We start from the raw sequence: 12,490 nt of genomic DNA on the forward strand, positions 1-12,490 counted from the left end.
TGTGAGTGGGATGATCCTTTCCTTTCCTTTCCTCTGTCCTCGTGCCTCTTCATCTTGCTTTCTGACATTGCAGAGGGGGAAACAACCCTTCAAGTGCGTCAGATTGAATTGCTAGCTAAGACACCATTCTAGCTTTTCTTTCTATTAGTACCTCTCGGCTCTCGGTGGCTTGAGCTCCTTAATGCAGCTTGCATGGCTCTGCTTACGGTGATGAAGCATTAAATGATTGGAGATAACTCGATCCTCCCAAGCTATACTAGCCTCATATATATTCACGGCTGCTAGGTAGCTTAAACTCATGCTTGAACGAAAAGACCAGTTAAAAAACACACACACAACACAATTATAATTGGTAACTAAACCCTTTACTTTCTGAAGGAATGTTTTAGAATATTAAATTTTCTATTAAAACCCGTATACGTGATGGGGAGGTTACGTTGCCTTAACATTTATGGTAAAGGAAGAGGCGTAAGACATTAGATGGAGGCCTGGGAGCAGAGGATAGCATTGAAAGAGATGTCGACGAGCAGAAACAGTGGAGAGAGATGAAACGAAAAGGACTGTACATACATCACGTCAAGGGAAACAACAATTCAACCAAAAGAGGAAAAAAGGCCGAGACAAGGAGCAAGTACTGCGAAAGGGCAGGCACGGTTGCGAAGACGCATAAGTTAAGGAGAAACCAGCCATGGGCCAAGTCAGGTGGAGGCTAACTTGTACACCCCCCTCTCGATCGGATACACATTAACTGGGACCTGGGACTACTAGTCATCGACAGTTCTTTCCCTGCCAACGCATTGAGGTGCAGAAAGCAAGAGAAGGGGGTTGGAGGCCAAGACCTACTCAGAGTACTCGCATCGAGAGGAACAGCAGCTATAGTGGTGTGAGCATAGTCACAAGTCATATTGGAGCAACAGGGGGTGCCGAGTTATGCATGCATGAGATGGAGAGAGGTTCCCTCAGGAAGAAATCACCCAGCTCAAAAAGCTGAAGGTGATTTGAGGCTGGACAATGGCATCATGCATCGCCAGAGTCAACGTCAATTGGATTCCATTCCTATCATGGTCTCATCATTTTCACCTTTGAGTTTTTCTTTGGGGTTGTCGAGATATCACACACACGGTGTTTTGTTGCAGTTTGGGAGTCAGTGACAACAATGGCATCCTTTGTTCGAGTGGCCCCTGTTGAGCCTTTGTACTTTTGCTATTTTTTACCACATGATATCACTTGAACATGTAATATAATGTTTTTGTTTGAAAATGTTCCTGTGGCGGATTGCTTGGAGTCTGATGTATTAAGAGCCATGTCGAGATTAATAGCTTTTAGGCATTTTACTGAAATGAGCAGACACTTAATTTTCATAACATCTATATCACGTACCATATTTTTTAAAATACCCTTCCTTCTTTTTTTAAATTCAAAACTTAGGAGGGATTGAATATATTAAAGAGGTTTCACATTGATTTTTATTTTAATTTTGGTTAGAAACAGATTGATGAACGTAACAAATTTTGAATCACTTCCAATCAAAATTATAATGTAATTTTGAAAGTCTCTTTAATGTATCTATGTTATCTATATTTTTACATCTAAATTTAATAGCATAAGGTAGTGCATTTTTAAAGTTATAAAAACTCCATAAAATTTGTCATAAGTTTGCTATAAGGCACAAGACAATGATACTTACTAATCAACATCATCAATGAGTTCTTAAGACTCCACTAATTCAAAAAATATCAAACTTTTAATTTTTCGAATGGAGTTTTTACTCGGTGTTTATTTTTTTTGCCGAGGTCACTACCTCCTTATATAGGTGTTGTAGGTGCAGCGGAAGCCGGCAAGAGGGGGATAAATTGCTGACAACAAAAATAAACTATACCCTCCTCGTGCTTTCAACTCAATTAGTACAATAGTAAATAAAGCAGTAAAGTAATAAAGCAATAAACAGGAATTTAACCTGGTTACAATCAAGGAGGTTATTAATCCAGGACAATGAGAAGCGTACTAAAAAGAATCTCCTTTACTGAAGGCGGAGAAGTCTTTTATACTTTGGAAGCTTAGAACTATTGCTAGGAATAGCTACACAATTGATTGCTTGAGTTATTGTGAATTCCTAGCTCCAGGGGCCTTTAAATAGCCTCTGGAAATCTGATCTCGAGGGTCCAAGGCGCCTCCAATAGGGGTCCAAGGCGCCTCCAAGGGGTGAGCGGATAAAACTTTATCCGCAGCTCGAAACGGTTAGTTTGACTTGTTGAAGGCACCTTCAACAAGGCTGAAGGCGCCTCCAAGCCTGATGGAGGCGCCTCCAAGCTGGCAGCTCGAATTGCAGCTTGCTTTCTTCAGCTTCCGACGCTTCGTTCTTTTGGGTGATTTCGGCCAACCAAAATAGGGCTCACCCGAACCCAATTACCGGCCTTCTCCTCGAGCAGCCTTCCTCCCGACTTAACGTCCCTCAAACGCCGCACACGTTCTTCTCGCCCACCGGTGTACTCTTCCGCAGCTCTCTCGTCCTTCGGAAGCACCGAGCCCGTCGGCTCCCTTCCCGTGACGTTCTTCTCGCTAGCTGCGTCTTCCGCTCGACTTCCTGCGCTTCTAAGTTCATGCACACTTAGACACAGGGATCAAACACAAAGCAGGACCTAACCAACTTGGTTTGTCACGCCCCGGAGGAGTCCCTGTCCGAAGAAATTTCGGCAGCATCTCCCCTGTACGGCGGACAATCTGAAACTTTTCTACAAGCACTATATACCTCAGCCACATGCGGCTGGAATAATAACAAAAAAATAAAACAATCACCATGCAGTTTAATAGTAGACAAACATAGCAGTAATAAGATGACTCGAAAACAACCCTACTCAACTACACTCGTAAAGCTCAAAAACATATTCCTACTCCACTACACTCGTAAAGCTCAAAACTGGCAATAAAACCAACTTACCTCTTCTGCCATCTAGGCAGACATGTAGTAAAACATATCGAATAAAAATCCATCAACAAGGAAAAATCCATACAATATCCAGGTATCAAACGAAACTAAGTGTAAACATGGTCAAATAAGAAGCAAAACAAAACCAAAAGATTCATAAGTCTTCGGGGTCTTCAGGGGACCAGTAACTAGAACTCTCTCCTGACAGCATCATCCTGAAATATAACAACAATGGAAGCGGGGTGAGTCCAACACTCAGTAGGTACAATTGATATGCAAAGTAAGGAAATAACACCTAGTACTAATCATGCGTACAGTCTCCTGATAGAATAAAGGTAAATGCAAATCGAAGTAAAACAGGAGAGAAACTGTACTAACCAGGACCTGGGTATCAGGACAAATAGTCCGAGTGGTATAGAAATCATGTATGCATGTCAAACATAGGTATCCAAACAATATGCAGCATATAAATGCAGCATATAAATGCAGCAAACACAAACACAATCAATAAATGCATCATGCATATGATGCCAATGTCATGGTCACCCCTGACGCCAGTCAGCCAACTCACAACAAAAGTGGGACCAAGTGGGTAGGGTTGTGACGACCGTGCACTCTGCATCACTACTCCTGATGAGTGACCGAGTGGACGGGATGCTGTCGGAGTACATACATACTCCTACCCCAAATCATAAATGGGGGAGCGCAATGCTCTCATCTCCCGATACACTATGACGGGGAGGGATCTCTAACGTGCTACACGCTGCGTCACACTACCCCTGAGCGGACCAACGGAGCACCGGAAGAGCGTCACGCTACCCATGAGCGTCAACAACGGAGCACCGAACAGTGATGAAACTGGCGATGTGCTCGACAATAATGGAGCAATCTATCACACAACATGCAATCATGCGAATGGTGTATGTCACTAAGCATGGTAATATACTAAACCAATCTATGGACATATAACGATGTGCACCATAGTGAACAAATCATATCAAAGTACACTAATCAATTAAGGTATCAAACCTAGGTCCTGAACATGGTGAAACATGGTTATATCACTACCCTTATGAGCATGTGTAATCAGGTACATAATGACTCGAAATGCAAAACAAACAATCAATCAAGCAAGTAACAGGTAATCGGGTAGTGATTAACCGAAACAAATGAGGAACATAATTAATGCAACTTGTTAATTTCACTACTATGCATATCAAAGACAATAAATCAAAAGTACCCGCCTCCGATAAAATGATCCAAATCTGACTCCGAGATACTCGTCTCGCGTCAAAGTCCTGTGATAAATCGTACAATTTAGCTAATTTTCATTAAAAACAAAAATAGCTAAACTAAATCCTAATCCGATTAGGAAGCTAGAGTATCAATTCCATTTAAATCTAAGTCTATACTTAAATCAATTCTAGTGGCAATTCAGTCTTCAACTTACCACCAGATAACCCAACCATAAATAAACAACTAACCACAATATTCAATTTAATCCTTGATCTACAACTAAACACAGTTAATCCACTAAACTCCCAATTCATCTTAATTCAATGATTTCACCTAAATTAGCACCTCTTATTAACACTAACGAACATCCAGATTCACATAACCCATCAACACATGATCCATTATATAACTACCACACGTAGCTAATTTCCTACAACATACCTTGAAGTCACAGCCCTGTTGATTGCTGGAACAGGAGTGCTACTAGTTGGAATTTCTGCCGTAACCAAGAAAACCACAGCAAGTCCTCCCTGCTGGAACTCACGGTGTTGTTCACCTAGGAAGCAACCAATAACAAAACCTTATACCGTGACTAGATCCAAAGCAAGGAAGAACATGAACTGAGATCTGCCACAACCCTAATTCCGCAGCTAGGTATGGCCCTTACCTTCAAGATTCGGCTAGGGCAAAGAAAATATGGATCGACACTAGGGCTGAGGAGTGGCACCAAGTGGCAGCGTCGGCTGTGGCGAAAACAGGGGTGCTAGGGCAGAGGCGACAGCGCTGCTTCGGTCCAGTGAGGGCAACGGCTTCGGCAGGGCTCAGTGGCGGCCGGCGGATCGTGTGCGACGGCGAAGAGTGGTTGTCGAAGGTGCGGCAGTGAGGATGGGGCGTCGCGCGGGCACAAGCACAGAGGAGAAAATCGGCAGATGGGGTGAGCGTCGCCGGCGCTTGGGGAAAAAGGAGGAGCGACACTCGGCAGGAGGCTAGGGCGCGCGGTGACCAGCACAGATGAGGCGGCCAGCGCTCGGGAGAAGAAAAGCAAAGGGCTTCGGGTGTGCGGCGCAATGTGGCTAGGGCAGAGGATCGGGAGAATAGAGAGGAATAGAAGGATCGAGTGCGAAATAAAGAAGGAACGAGGGAGAAGAAACGAAGAACTGCCTCGAGCAGTTAGGGCACGGGTAGAAGAAGGCGCGCGGGAGAGAAAGAAACAGAGAGAAGAGTTCGGCGAAAACAAAGAAAGAGAAAAGGAAAAGAAATAAATAAATTTAACTTTTCCTCACATAAATGGGTAGCCAAAACAGGCTTTCCCGGAACCCAAATTTTATCCCCGTTAACTTGTCCATACGAGCTCCGAAAAATTCCCGAAAATTTTTGGAAAATTCCCTTATTAATATTCGCCTATTTCCGGTATTTTACATAGTTGATCATATCAAAACTACCACGGGGTCCAACAATCTTCCCTTTTTGATGTGCATCAACCCAAGTTCAAGTTAGGGTAAAAACAGACACAAAAAGTAATTTTAAAGAAAAATTACTAAACTAGCATGTTAAACATAAGTTTTGCAATAAATAAAATTGCAACATATTTTAGAAAAATATTAAAATTTTAAACTTTCTAACTCCCCCTTAACTTGTCCTATCTCCTTAACTTGTAATCTTTCTCTCCCCTTTTGATCACAGCAAAAACGGGGTGATAATTCAAAAAATATTTTATAAAACAAATTTTAACTTTAGATAAAATTTATATTTAATAAAAATGATATCTCAGAAAAGTGAATTTTTTTTAAAAAAAATTCTAAGTAAGAATGAGGTTTTTAAAAAAAATTTCTAAGTCAAAAAAAATTTCAAGTCAAATGAATTTTTGAATTTTCCAAAAAAAAAATTCCAAGGAAAAATTAATTTTTTTAAAAAAATAATTCTTAGTAAAAATAATTGAGATTTAAAGAAAATTCTAAGAAAAACAATCTATGACTTTTTCACAATAATTTCTAAGTCAAAATCGATTTTTTAGAATTTTTTTAAAAATGTTTGAAAAAATTTCAAAACATTATTTAATTCTTGTTTAATGCTTTTTCAGAAAATTAATTAAACATTTTCTTTCAATATTTTAGCTTCCAGGTCATGGCGAGGCACTAGACCTTCTTAGTTATTAGAGCAACAACCACTTCCTTAGACAAAGCTTCCATAAAGAATTTCAATGTTTAATTTTCTCACTGTAAGCTTTTAACTTAAAGAGAAATTTAAACTAGCAAAGATTTTGGAATGCAATAAAGGTTCCTTCCTATAGGATTGGTCAAAAACTTAGGGGGTACATGATTTTGGGCACTTTTCTAAGTTGACTCTGGTGTTTTCTATATACCAATTTAATTTTCCATAAACTTTAATTTTTGATTTTTGAAAAATATTAGATTTTAAACATGCATCAGATTTTAACTTTTCAATTTGAAGTTTTAATTTATCATTTTCAGATTTCACATTATCTAACATTTTATTTAAGTTGACAATTTCTTTTTCTGATTCAGTTAAATCTTTAGAAAGAGCTCTAATAAATTGAAACAATTGTTTAGGGTTCAGAGCACATACCTTACTTACCTTACGTTGTAATGCTCCCCCTTCATCATAGCTTTCCTCTTCTGATGTTCCTCCCCCTTCATGGATGCTCATCTCGGAGCAGCTTTCATCGTCGTATTTGTTGGTGCGGGAAGCATCCGACGATCGAACCTGAGTTTTGATAATGGCAAAGGATTCAAAGTTAAGGTTTGTGGTGATCTAACATGTTGAATAAGTGTTTCAAGAAAGTCCTAGCTGCGGTTAGGCAAAGGGAAAATCCTAAGGGGTGGTAACCTTAGGTCCTAGGGGGTGGTAACCCTAAGTGAGGGAAAACCCTAAGGGGCGGCAATCTTAGGTCCTAGGGGGAGGTAACCCTAGGTGAAGGAAAACCCTAAGGGGCGGCAACCTTAGGTCCTAGGGGGTGGCAACCCTAGGTGGAGAAAAATCCTAGGGGGAGGTAACCCTAGGTGAAGGAAAACCCTAAGGGGCGGCAACCTTAGGTCCTAGGGGGTGGCAACCCTAGGTGGAGAAAAACTCTAAGGGGCGGTAACCCTAGGTCCTAGGGGGTGGTAACCCTAGGCAGAAAGTCCAGTTGGTCTGGAGGACCGGACTGGCATCAGGTAATCTCTCCTGAGGGGAGTAGGTGAGGACGCGTTCCCCGTAGAGGGAACAGTAGGCGTCGGGTCGACCTAGGGTTTCCGGTTGGAAATCCGAAGTCAGACTCGGACAGTCCGAAGACTGTCAGTTCTTCTTTACTATGATCTATCAAATTCTAACACTGTCTTGCAGGGTATTTGCTCGAACTAACCTTGTTTTGCAGGAGAGGAACCTGTTGGAAAAAGGTGGTCCGGGTGCCCAGGATGGATCCGGGCGCCCGGGACCAAGTTTTATCCCTGCCGCAACTTCGCCACGTGGAGCATCCTGGTTGGTTGGCCACGTCACACTCTAGGCGCCCGGAAGGGATCCAGGCGTCCGGAATGTCATATAAAAAGAGGGTCGAGGGAGCAGCTAAAGAACAACAACGAATTCTAAGCTTTCTTCTGTGAAGTGCTGCCATCGAGACGACCTTGAAGTGCTACGACTCGACACCGACGACCCGAAGCTCAGACTCTTCGATCTTTCGTTGTCGGTATTAGTTTTCGCTTTACATAATTGCAATCTCTACTGTATTCCAGTTGTAATATTTTACGAGCTTATAGTTGTTGCCCACGGAAAGCGATCAAGGATCGCGGGCCTTCGAGTAGGAGTCGTCCCAGGCTCCGAACGAAGTAAACTCCCTGTGTCGTTCTGTGCTTGCTTTACTTTTTCCGCTGTGTTACTCAATTTTACGATTCCGATATTTCGAAAAACGAAATAGCCACGAACGCTATTTACCCCCCCCCCCCCCCTCTAGCGCTTTCAATCCATTAGTATTTAGGTCGGTGTTCGGCTATTAGTGCTATCTGGTGGATTTCCTCGATCTCAGATTCCTCTGATGATGAAGCGATGTCCATGGAAGAGTCGGATTCTTCTTTTCTTGACGTTTCGTGATGTTCTAAGAACTTTTCCCAAAGTTCTTTCGCACATGTATAGTCACCGATCTTTTCGAGTTCCTGCACAGGTAGAACGGTAAGTAAATGAAATTCAGCCTTACCATTTGCCATGAATTCGATTCTTTGTTGTTCGTTCCATTGGTATTCCTCAAGTACTTTTCCGTCTGTTGTTTTAGGTACTTTGAAACCCCTCTTCATACTCAACATGATGTTGAAGTTCGTCTTGAAGAAGACCTCCATTTTGCATTTCCAGAACTCGAAGTCTCCGTCAAACTTCGGGGGATCAAGGTTCGCTCCGGCCATGGTCTTGATCGATGTGCTTCAGTCGACGGTTAGTCCTTCTGAGGCGGTCTAACTCTGATACCAATTGTAGGTGCAGCGGAGGCCGGCAAGAGAGGGGTGAATTGCTGACAACAAAAATCAACTATACCCTCCTCGTGCTTTCAACTCAATTAGTGCAATAGTAAATAAAGCAGTAAAGTAATAAAGCAATAAACAGAAAAGAAACAGGAATTTACCTAGTTACAACCAAGGAGGTTGTTAATCCAGGACAATGAGAAGCGCACTAAAAAGAATCTCCTTTACTGAAGGCGGAGAAGCCTTTTACACTTTGGAAGCTTAGAACTATTGCTAGGAATGGATACACAATTGATTGCTTGAGTTATTGTGAATTCCTAGCTCCAGGGGCCTTTAAATAGCCTCTGGAAATCTGATCTCGAGGGTCCAATGTGCCTCCAATAGGGGTCCAAGGCGCCTCCAAGGGGTGAGCGGATAAAACTTTATCCGCAGCTCGAAACAGTTAGTTTGACCTGTTGAAGGCGCCTTCAACAAGGCTGAAGGCGCCTTCAAGCTGGAGGCGCCTCCAAGCCTGATAGAGGCGCCTCCAAGCTGGCAGCTCGAATTCCAGCTTGCTTTCTTCAGCTTCCGGCGCTTCGTTCTTTTGGGTGATTTCGTCCAACCGAAATAGGGCTCACCCGAACCAAATTTTCGGCCTTCTCCTTGAGCAGCCTTCCTCCCCGGCTTAACGTCCCTCGAACGCCGTGCACGTTCTTCTCACCCACCGGTGTACTCTTCCGCAGCTCTCTCGTCTTTCGGACGCACCAAGCTCGTTGGCTCCCTTCCCGTGTCGTCCTTCTCGCTAGCTGCGTCTTCCGCTCGACTTCCCGCGCTCCTAAGTTCCTGCACACTTAGACACAGGGATCAAACACAAAGTAGGACCTAACCAACTTGGTTGATCACATCAAAACTACCACGGGGTCCAATAGGTGCTCTGTCTTTGGCAATATTAAAAGGCCGATAAAAGTTATTTACTGCTTTTACCCATCCAATTCGAAATGCTAGCCATCAGTCATCAATGGTCAGTTGTTTCTATCCGGATAGTTATAGATAGGGGTGTAATCGAGCTGAGCCGAGCTGAACTCTTGAATATTTGAGTTTAGCTCGTTTATAATTGAGCTGAACTCGTGCTTTATTTAACGAATATATTCAAGGTTCATGAGCTTATTCAAGCTTTTATCGAGTCTAAACGAGCTTAATAAATATAAAATATAAATTTAAATATTCATTAAAAACTAAATTATATATTTAGAGAAAATTATAATATTCTTATTAAAATTTATAATTTTATTTTAATAAATAAATTCAATATATTTGTCTATATGTTTCATAAGTAGAGTGTAAAATCTATAAGTTTAATATCAAAATTATTATTATTTTTATTTAAAAGTTAATTCATGAGCTTAACGAACATGTTCACGAGCTAACGAGCCGAATATTGTGAAGCTTGAGTTTTGTTTGTTTATCTTAATGAGTCTCATTAAAAGAGCTCAAGGGAATTTTTATTGAATCAAAATTCGAATAGCTAATGAACGGCTTGATTTATTTACATCCCTAGTTATAGAACCACTATTAATGTCGATGGTTTCAAGCTCAACCATTATTGTGTTTGTTATACACTTAAGCAAGTCACAAAATGGATTTGGGTGACAAAACATAAGTAGATTCACTTGAATAAATTTTATTTTGATTAGTCTGACATTAGACATGTGTAAGTAGTACTTGCACACAAATCACTTGAGTTCGATATAATTTAGACTCTATATTTGTACCCCAATGAAGAGAGTCTCTTTCTATACATTACAACTTAATTCATTATTAACTAACCTTTAAGCTACTCAATTTTTAATACAAACTAATATCTTATTCACAATGACTCTCATTCCTTCTCTCACTTTTCCATTTATATTTTTTCCAACAGTTTGGGCCTTTGTAGTTGGGTCCCTTTGCTTGCAAATGTTCAGAAAATATCTTTGCACGTAGTTTGATAGTATTGGATATTTTTGAGTAAAAAAATGGTGCCATTTAAACTGAGTGAAAGTTTTTGCTACCACACAAACGACAATTGTCTACATCCACCATCACCCATCAAGATCCATTGCCCACTATCAAACGAATTGTTGGACTGAATACTATCATTGTGTCTATGGTGACTCATAGACTCCTATCATTACTCACCAAAGTCGAACTGAGATCGAGTTGTCGCCACCCCTCCGGACCATTGACCTTCACCCACCTTTTATCACTATTCGACAAAAGGAGATATTATTAGAATCTAGGCAAATGATGCTATAAGAAAGAGAAGGAAAATAATAAAAAAAATATCTTCCTTCCTTATTATGCTAATTAAGAAAAGCAAAAATTTAATTTCCCTTGAAAACTCTTCATCAAAATATGTTACATGCATGAATATAATGCTTTACGCTAACAGATAAACCATAAGTGACTCATGAAGAGTCAAACTCAAATGAACTAGGCTATCTCTTCAATTCGTTTCGCTACGATGGAACATGATCAATTTTGACATTAAATGAAAAGTAATCAAATACATTTATAAGTAAAATGCATCTAGAGGTAGCAAAAAAATATTTTTTTTTTAAATAATAAAATATATTTATCCCACTAAAATCCTAAACCCAACTAAAAACACAGGTTAGGCTAGATGATGACCTTGCAATATTTGAGCTTGGTCAGACATAACCCAACTTCATATGTAGCTCAACTTGGCATGAACCTTTGCACGATCAAGCACATGGGTTGAGTTAGGGATGACCAATGTAAGGATTAAATGATTAGCTATATATAAATAAAATGATTAATACGTCAAGCATTATGAGTTTGTCAGACAAAAATTGAAAGTACGAAGTGAAATGTGCCTTAATAAATATATCAACGATCTATAAATTGGAAGGATAAAAGACAATATGATGGTGTCAATCTGAAGATGATGATGAGCAATGTAATAATCAATTTCAATATGTTTCGTCCGCTCATAAAAAATTAAATTGTATGTAATTTGAATAACACTCTGATTGTCACAATATAACGAAGTAGGTTGATGAAGAGAGGATATCTATATCTACAAGCAACAAACACAACCAAACTATCTCACAAGTAGTTGAGGGCATGACACGATACTCGACTTCTGTAGAAGATTTCGAAATAACATCTTGTTTCTTACTCTTCCAAGAAATGAGAATCACCAAGAAAAACACAGAAGTCAGTGGTAAATTTGTGATTCGTAGGTGATCCTGTCCGAACGCTGAATCGATGGACGCTGGGCACGTGGCACTCTCCGAACTGATGACGTGGATCTCTGACTGGCCGTATGGAGCTCCGACGAACCTGCAAAGAAGTCAGGTCGGGAAGGGGTTCCCGGCGACGACCCTCCGACGCTCAAGTCAGGCAAGAGGAAACTAAGGAAGTGGCTTCGAAGATCCCAGATTGCGTACCTTCCGCGAAGTATGAGGACCCTTATATAGAGCTATGAGGAGGCTGATGCACACATACCGAGGTAAATACGTGTCCTCTAACCATACCTCAGTATGGGCTTGTCAGAGGAGCTTGCCTGACACCATACCGCTACAGTCCGAGCACCTCTCTGATGGGACGGCAGAACCTTCTGTCGTAAGATTTGGTGCATGGCTTGGTCTTTGACCATGGTGGTTGTCAGAAGGTGTTTCCCGATGTTTCCCTTATCCTTTTGTCTCTTCTGTTCCTGCGCCGAGCGGCCGACCGATCGGCAGTCCCTCGCATCCGACCGGACGTAGGTACGGATCTGCTCGGGAGATCCCAGGTCATGTGCTCGGAAGAAACTATTCACGACATTACTGCTTTATGCCTCGGCCGAGCAGGCTACCCGCTCGGCCCGGCGACCCTGTTCACCACAAGCGTCGGAGACCCAACT

Source organism: Zingiber officinale, chromosome 2A, assembly GCF_018446385.1.
Source record: "Zingiber officinale cultivar Zhangliang chromosome 2A, Zo_v1.1, whole genome shotgun sequence".
Classification (NCBI taxonomy): Eukaryota; Viridiplantae; Streptophyta; class Magnoliopsida; order Zingiberales; family Zingiberaceae; genus Zingiber; species Zingiber officinale.